The sequence below is a fragment of the Canis lupus genome, chromosome 37 (genome assembly GCF_011100685.1).
Source record: "Canis lupus familiaris isolate Mischka breed German Shepherd chromosome 37, alternate assembly UU_Cfam_GSD_1.0, whole genome shotgun sequence".
Lineage (NCBI taxonomy): Eukaryota > Metazoa > Chordata > Mammalia > Carnivora > Canidae > Canis > Canis lupus.
The window spans coordinates 3339355-3347907 of NC_049258.1; the positions used below are offsets into that span (position 1 = coordinate 3339355).

The 8553-nt window shown below is 34.0% G+C and overlaps 1 pseudogene; it reads left to right on the plus strand.

The window, feature by feature from the left end:
* Nucleotides 1–7354: 7354 nt before the first annotated feature.
* Nucleotides 7355–7454, plus strand: LOC119867987 (annotated as a pseudogene).
* Nucleotides 7455–8553: the final 1099 nt, after the last annotated feature.

Consider the following 8553-nt stretch of genomic DNA (forward strand, 5'->3'; position numbering starts at 1 on the left):
CACACAGCAATATAAATAGCCTAGAAGATGACTGAGAACTTGCAGAACAGACTCTCCACATCACAGAAGGCAGGAAGGGTGGAGCCACTGTCTGAACCTCAGAGTCAGCAATCAGAAGAGCACAGATCTCTGATATTGGTGGACAGGCCTACTTTTTTACCCTCTTTGGCTCCATCAAACTGTGTAGAAACTCTGCCATAAACATGTTGCATGGCTATCTGATGGGGATACTTCTGTGCAAAAAGTTGAAATTGACCAAAATTAACCACAATTTACTGTTCAAAACGTCAATTGACTCCAAAGTTACAAAATAGTTACATTCTGTAGGAATCCTGATTCATTCTAACATTGTACCACAACCCTCGCTCATTTTTCTTTAAATATTTTTTTTTCTTTCTCTTTTTCTATCCTCCTCCTCAAACTCTTAGCACGTATATGTTGGCATGCTTGAATTCATCCCATAAAGTCCATTAGGCTTCATTCATTTTCCCTCACTCTGCAACTTTATATTTTCTCAATTTTGATGTACCTCTATGGTGAATGTCTTATTTACACTATTATATTTTCCATCTCCACAATTTCTATTTAGCTCCTTTTTATCAATTCTTAATCTTTATTGATATTCTCTACTGATTCATATTTCATTTTCTGACCTCTTTTGTTCTTTGTCCATAGTTTTCATCAGCTTATTTTTAAAGATTTAAAACATTTAAGACAGTTAAAGTCTTTGTCTAGTTATGCCCAATGAGACAGCTTCCTTGGAGATGGCTGCTGTCAACTTTTTCTTTCCCCACTGTGATTGGACCATACTTTCTTTGTGTGTGTGTGTGTGTGTGTGTGTGTGCTTTGTATTTTTGTTGCTGATGTTAGTATTTGATGGGGGGGGCTTCATTAGTCTGTTTAATGAGATTATTTTTGCAAAATCTACTTTTTCCCCCCAGATATAGTCACTGAAACCTTCGTTTAGTTATCTCTATAGGCAATCAGTGACCTCACAGAGGTTTCCTCAAATGCCTGGATTAATAATCATAGACAATAATAAAAGTGTTCTTTATCTTTAAACTTTTTCAACAGATGCTGCCTGAGAATCCATTTGTGACACAGGTGATTGGGACAATAACTTATTTTCTAGGCCTTAAGGGAACCATCCATCCAAACCCAATTTTTGGTTATCAAAGCTCTTATTGCCTAGGATGGCAATAGTAAGGCACGCCAAAATTCACCAAAATGCACCAGTTTTTCTCTCTTTTTAATTGTTTTAGATGTTTCAAGTGTTTGGGTAATATTGAAATTTTAATAGGGTTTAATTTTAATATTACAAACTCAATAGATATTTTGTTAGAAGGACTTATTCTTAGAGCTTTTTATTCCATCATTTTTAAACTACACTTAATTCATGTTTTAGCAGCTTTTAAATATTGTAGCTTGGTAGAAGTTATATAGTCCTGTCCTATGAGCTGGGAAGGATAGACTGACTTTTAATATCTTGGAATAGGGACTCCTGGGTGGCTCAGCAGTTTAAACAGCTACCTTCAGCCCAGGGTGTGACCCTGGGGTCCTGGGTCCCCAAGTCCCACAGGGGGCTCCCTGCAGGGAGCCTGCTTCTCCCTCTGCCTGTGTCTCTGCCTCTCTCTCTGTCTCTCATGAATAAATAAATAAAATCTTAAATTTTTTGGGGGGGGAATAGAAATTATATTGGTGGAGGAGGGAGGTGCCTAGGTGGCTTAGCTGGTTAAGTGTCTGACTCTTGATTTCAGTTCGGCAAGCCCCACATTGGGCTCTGTGCTCACCGTGAGTCTGCTTGAAATTTTCTTTCTCCCTCTGCCCCTTCCCCCACTTGTACTCTCTCTAAAAATAAATAGAATCTAAAAAAACAATTGTATTAGAAATGAAAATCTTTATATAAGAAATTTTGTCTTACAGGTTGATGGCTAGGGCCAAGATGGATCAAAACTATAAGACAATGTTTTTTCTTTACACAAACACACATATGAATGTATTTTCTAAATTGAGTGTGTGTCTGGAAGGGATGTAATAATGATGAGGAAACCAAGGAATACTTCCAAACATAAGCTGATAGGGTAAAGAATACAGGATATAGAAGAAAAGTATAATGATTCAAAACTTAAACTAATGGAAATTAAATAACAGGGGAACATGAGGTCCTAAGACTCGTAAGGATGTTTCACAACTTATATGTAAATATTGGGCAAGGAGATCTAAATAACAATATAGTCAAACCTGTTTTGTATAGAGAATTCCAAAACATGTTATTCAAATTTCAAACTAATATGTTTAAAAATATATTGCCCTTGACTGTCGCCAAACTTTTGGTCTAATTTTTTCTGTGAACCAAAATATATATATTTTTTTCTTAGCCTGACTGCTACTCTTGTAATATTTTTACTTGTATATGATAGTTCATTTTTCTTAAATAACAAATTACTTTTGTTGTTGATCTTTTAACTCGTCTTATAGAATACTTCAACAAGCTACATTCAACAGCTCTCAAGACACAGTTAATAGTACCTGTATTTTCTAGTATCTGTGTTTTTCCTTTATCCCAGGAATAGGAATTGCCTTCTGTTCGGGGATTCTGGGCCCTATTAAAGAGACATATTGTAAAAATCTAAATTTCTGGCACAGAGATGCCCAAACTTAGACATTTATTTTGTTCAGCTCCCATATGTAACATCAAAATAGAACAAAGCCAGCTGCTTTGTTCTGATCATTGTTTTTGAGAACCAAAGTGAAAAAAATAATGCTTTTCGAATATTCAAGTTTTGATGGGTCATTTTCTATCCTGTATATCCTTTCATTAATGGACCTTGGGTAACGTTACATTTATCTTATTTAGTTTTTTTTAAGATTTTTAAAAATTTATTTACTCATGAGAGAGAGAGAGAGAAAGAGAGAGAGAGACAAGCAGAGAGAGAAGCAGGTTCCCCATAGGGAAGCCCCATGTGGGGCTGGATCCTAGGGTTTCAGGATCACACTCCGAGCAGAGGGCAGATGCTTAACCACGGAGTACCCTTATTTAGTTTTATATCATCAAATTCAGAAAAATAATCCTGATGAATTAGGAAAACTCTTCTTTTTTTTTTTTTTTTTTTTTTTTGGAAAACTCTTCTGATAACTATAATTGAAATATTTACCCACTGACTTTGGTGTCGACCATATTAATTTATGAATGCTTTATATTAGTGCCAAGACTATAATAACCAGATTACAAGATTCCATTTGAAGCAAAACCAAAGAAATTTTGTATAGCAATAGTCTGCAATTCTGGGCCTGGAAAATAAGCCATACTGACTCTAACATATGCTACATGTGATTTCCTATTTATAATATTTAAAGTATAAACTAATAATATTATAGATAATTGTTAGCCACTGTTGGGGAAAATATATAAATATATATCATCTTACCTTCTTAACAAAATAAATGATTACAAAGCATAAGGTATATCTAGGTAAATGTCATTATAAATTAGGTACAAAACATTAAAACTATTTCAAAATAAATAGCACAAGCATGACACTACTATTAAATAAATTAAGATTATAGGCATTTGTTATGGGTTGAATTATGTCCCCACTGCCAAAAAGAAAAAAGTTTTGGAATCCTAACCGCTAGTATTTCAGAACGTGACCTTATTTGGCAATAAGGGGTAATAAAGGTAATAATAAAAGCAAAAGCAATAAAGCTAAATGGGTCATCAGGGTGAACTTGAATCCAATGGCTGTGTTCTTTATAAAAAAGGAGGAAATTTGGACACAGAGAGATACACTCAGAAGGAAGTTAATGTGAAGAGGAGCAAGAAGAACATGGTCACCTCCAAAGCTGAGAAGATAAATCTATCTTTCTTTCACAGCCCCTCAGAAGGAACTAATCCTGCCAACATCTTGATTTCAGATTTCTAGCCTCTAGAACTGTAAGAGATTAATTTCTGTTTTTTAAGCCATCAGTTTGTGATAGCTTGTTATGGCAATCTTAATACATTAGACATTAATACATTAGACAGTATTGTGGAGAATAATCTAAAGTATTTTTTTTATTTTCTACCATTAGATATACATTATTTTCCAAAGTACAACCAATAATACATTTTTTCATTTCTAAATTGCTATTTCTTTTGAGAGATTGTTAATTTTGAGTTTGTACAATTTAAAGGGAATGCATTTTTTTTTGAAGTGGGTCTTTTTTAAAATTTAAATTCAATTAACTAACATAGTATATTATTAGTTTCAGATGTAGAAGTCAGTGATTCATCGGTCTTATATAACACCCAGTGCTCATTACATTACGTGCCTCCCTAATACCCACCACCCAGTTACCTCATTCTTCCTCCCCACTCCACCCAGCACCCCTCAGTTTGTTTCCCTGAAGTGGAACACCCAACCCCCAAGAAGAATTGCTAAACTGTAGGGAATGCCTGTACTTTAAATTTTGTCAGATTATTTTCCTCAATACTTGTGTCAGTTTACAGTCCCTATTCAATAAGGTTTTTAACTCCCAACCATCACCACCACACTTGACATTTTTCATCTTCTAAATTTTTGTCAATCTAATAATCGTGAAGTGCTGTCTCATTCTTGCTTGATTTGCATTACCCTGATTACTGACAAATTTGAACATGTTTTCAAATGCTCATAGGCCTTCTGGATTTTCTGTTATAATGTTTTTATTCGTGTCTTTTTAATTTTCTCATTAGATATTTAGTCTGCTGGGCTGCCTTCACAAAGTACCACACAGAGTGGGTGGTTTAAACCAGAAAATTAAATTTCTCACAATTCTGGTGGCTCCAATTCTTAAGGGAAACAGTTGGCAGGTTTGGTTCCTTTTGAGGCCTCCTCCTTCATTAGCTTGTAAACAGTGGTCTTCTAACTGTCCCTTCACGTGGTCTTTCCTCTGTATGTGTTGTGTCCTAATTTCTTCTTATATGTATACCTGTCATATTGGATTATGTCTTCATTTTATCTTAATCACCTCTTTAAAAGATCTATGTCCAAATATAGTCACATTCTGAGATACTGGGTATTAGGACTTAAACATATGAATTTGGGGAAGGGGCACAACAGCCCATAATATAAGTGATGCAAAATGTACTAAAAATATTTGAGGCCTGAATGACCTGCAGATATAAAATACTGTTCTCCAGGTATAGAATTACTAACCACATCTTCCCACTTATGTCACTAATTTCTTCATATAGCTTCGCTTATAACTAAATCATAAATCAGGTGAGAAAAATGTACAATATTTTTTTATATTGATCAACAACTTCTACAACTATCCTTTTAAATGATTGTCTTCCATATTTGGCCTCTTAGTGCTTAGGAAACAACTGCTTATTGTATTTTAATTCAAGAATGTAAGGCTAACTAAAGATAAAAGCATGCTTTATATTTCCATTTAATGTTAGAAATTAAGATATAACAGATCACATTCAATATCAAACTACTTTTCTAGATAACATAACCAAATGAATAAGCCAAGCTTCTCTTTGATTTTAGTACAGTAAGGAAAAACTCTGCTGAATACACAGAAAAACAAAATTTCTGCCTTATGGTCTTGATAATACAGGAGTTATTTCAAAATATGACTAATATTTTATGCTTGAACTATGTAAAATTACAAACACTTTTTAAAAAAAATTTATGAGTCTTTCTCATGTAACTTCCAGCTTAAAAAAAGTCTCTTTGTGTTCATTCTGGATTTTCTTTGTTCAAGTAACTGTACAATAGAGAAAAATTTTTTCCTTATACCAGAAAAATCCCCTTGTGTCAGTTAGAATAACCATATCCACATTTCTAAGATGTATACAGAAGTGTAGTATAGTAAATACCTATGGTTATGCCAATGGTGTCTGGTAGAACTAGGGCTAGTATGTTTGTCTGCAAATATTTATATGGATAGGACATTTGTGGGAAAAACTAATGTAACATCCTTACCTAAACATTTATGATCAACATCTGTCTCATCTAATTTAATCCTTTTAACAAATCTATAAGGTAGGTAATATTATCCTTGATTTAAAATTAGTTATCTAAGGCATAGAGATGTAAAGTTACTTATCACAATAGAAAAAAAGAAAAAAAAATTTTTTCTAATTCTCTTCCTTTGGGATTAAAACTCAAAGTAGAGCTAATCCAAAACAAAGAACTAGTTGCAACTATACCATGTAAGTGACTTAGAGGTTGTCACTTTTGACATTGTAAGAAAAAAACTATACAAACTGAAAGTCAATTTTTTAGTACTCATCATGGGACAAAGTTTGGAAGGCAAACTACCATTCTGAAATCTGGAAAAGCAGGTGCTTTCTAGGATCTGCTTACCTGGAATAGAAGCCACTGGAACTTTAAACTGAAAGAAGCATGAGTCCTAATTTTGATGCATTTCTGGAGTTAAGCATGGACTAGCATAAGAGTGACAGACTTATGGGGGACCATACACTTTTATCAGCTTTATCTCCAGGAATCCCATCAAGTTCTAAAAGTGAACATCTGAGAAAGATTCTTTATTTTACTTGCAAGGGGTAGGGGACACAGACTCTCTCCAATCAATGACTCAGAGAAACACCCAAAGCCCAAAGTGAGACAAAAATAAGGAATCTGAGGAATGTAAAGTCTCTGATACCTAAAACAGACATTAAATACAGCCAAATAATTAGTCAAATATCATAAATCCTCACATTAAAGACTTATTTACCTCAATTTCTATTCCTTAATACAACATGTTTGGCTTTCCTAAAGGCAAGAAAAAAACTGAAGAGAAAAAGAAGTCATCAGAACTAGTCTAGGGCATTATACAGATGTAAATTAGTAGACAGGAACTATAAAACAACTATAAATATCATGCAAGAACAGATAGGTCACATTAACTCTAAGACAGGATCTCTAAGAATCAAAAGTAAATGCTAGAAATATTTTTTTTAAAGGCAAATGCTTTTGATAGTCTTATAAGTAATATACTTGGCATGCTTGAGGAAATAGTCAGCCTGAGCATAGAGCAACATAAACTTTCCAAATAAAAATAAAGAAAGGGAATATCCTGTAACCATAGGAGAACATTAAAAAATATAACACATCAGAATGAAAAAAAAATAGAAGAAACATTTGAAATTAAAACAACTGAGAACTTTTCAAAACAAATGACAAGCATCAAACCACAGAGCAAGGCCCCCAAAGAATGTTAACATCACAAAACAAGCAAAAAAAAATAAACATCCATATCTAGGCAAATCATATTAGCAATGCAGAAACCCAAGAAAAACATAAAATTCTAAAGGAAAAGGCCAGGGTGAGGAAAAACACAACCAACAAAGGAATAAGAATAAGAATTAGAGTATTGCTTGCTTCAGCAGCACATACACTAAAATTTGAATGCTACAGAGATTAGCATGACCTCTGCCGAAGGATGGCATGCAAATTATTGAAGTGTTTCATATCTTTTCATCAACTGATTAAAAAAGAAAAATCACTTTACTTTCAGAAAACTCACCAGCAAAAAGAATGAGTGAAATATTTAAAATGTTAAAAGAAAAACTCATCAACCTAGAATCCTAGAGCTAGTGAAATGATTCTTCAAATTTAAAAGAGAATAAAGACTTTCTGAAGCACACAAAAATAGAAGGAAACCATTGTCAGCACCTGTTCTACAAGAAATGTTGCAAAATATTCATTGGATGCAAAAAATAAAATAAAAATAGATCAGAAATTTGTATCTAAATGAAAAGAGGAGCTTTGAGCAATAAATAAAGTTAATGAATAAAGATAGATTTTTGTTCTATTTCTTAATTAGCTTAAAACCTGGTACCTGGGCAGTCCGGGTGGCTCAGGGTTTAGCTCGCCTTCAGCCCAGGGTGTGATCCTGGAGATCCAGGATCGAGTCCCACATTGGGCTTCCTGCATGGAGTCTGTTTCTCCCTCTGCCTGTGTCTCTGTCTCTCATAAAAAAATAAATAAAATCTTAAAAAGAAAAACCTGATACCTACATAAATACAGTCAACTCGTCTTTGACAAAAGAGCAAAAGTAATGTAGTGGAGCAAAGTTTAGATATAATACCAAAGGCACAATCTTTGAAAGAAGTACTTGATAAGTTAGACTTTAGTCAAGTTAAAAATTTCTACTCTGGTAAAGATGTTAAGTGAATGAAAAGACGAGTCACAGAGTGGGAGAAGATACTTGCAAAAGACACACTTCTTAAAGGACTACTTTCCAACATATACAAATAACATTTAAAAGTCAAATGGAGAAGGGAGCGTGGTTGGCTCAGTCGTTTAAGCATCTAACTCTTGATTTCAGCTCCTGTAACGATCTTAGGATCTTGGATTGAGTCCTGCTTTGGGCTCCATACTCAATTGGGGGTCCATTTGAGATTCCTTCTATTTCTTTCTCCTTCTGTGCCTCTCCACTGTTCTTTCTCTCTAAAAAGAAATTAAAAAAAAATGAAAATAAGGAAACAACCCAGTTAAAAAAAAATGGGTCAAAAACCGTAACAGACACAACACCACAGAAGACACATGCATCTTAAAAACCTTTTCCTCATTT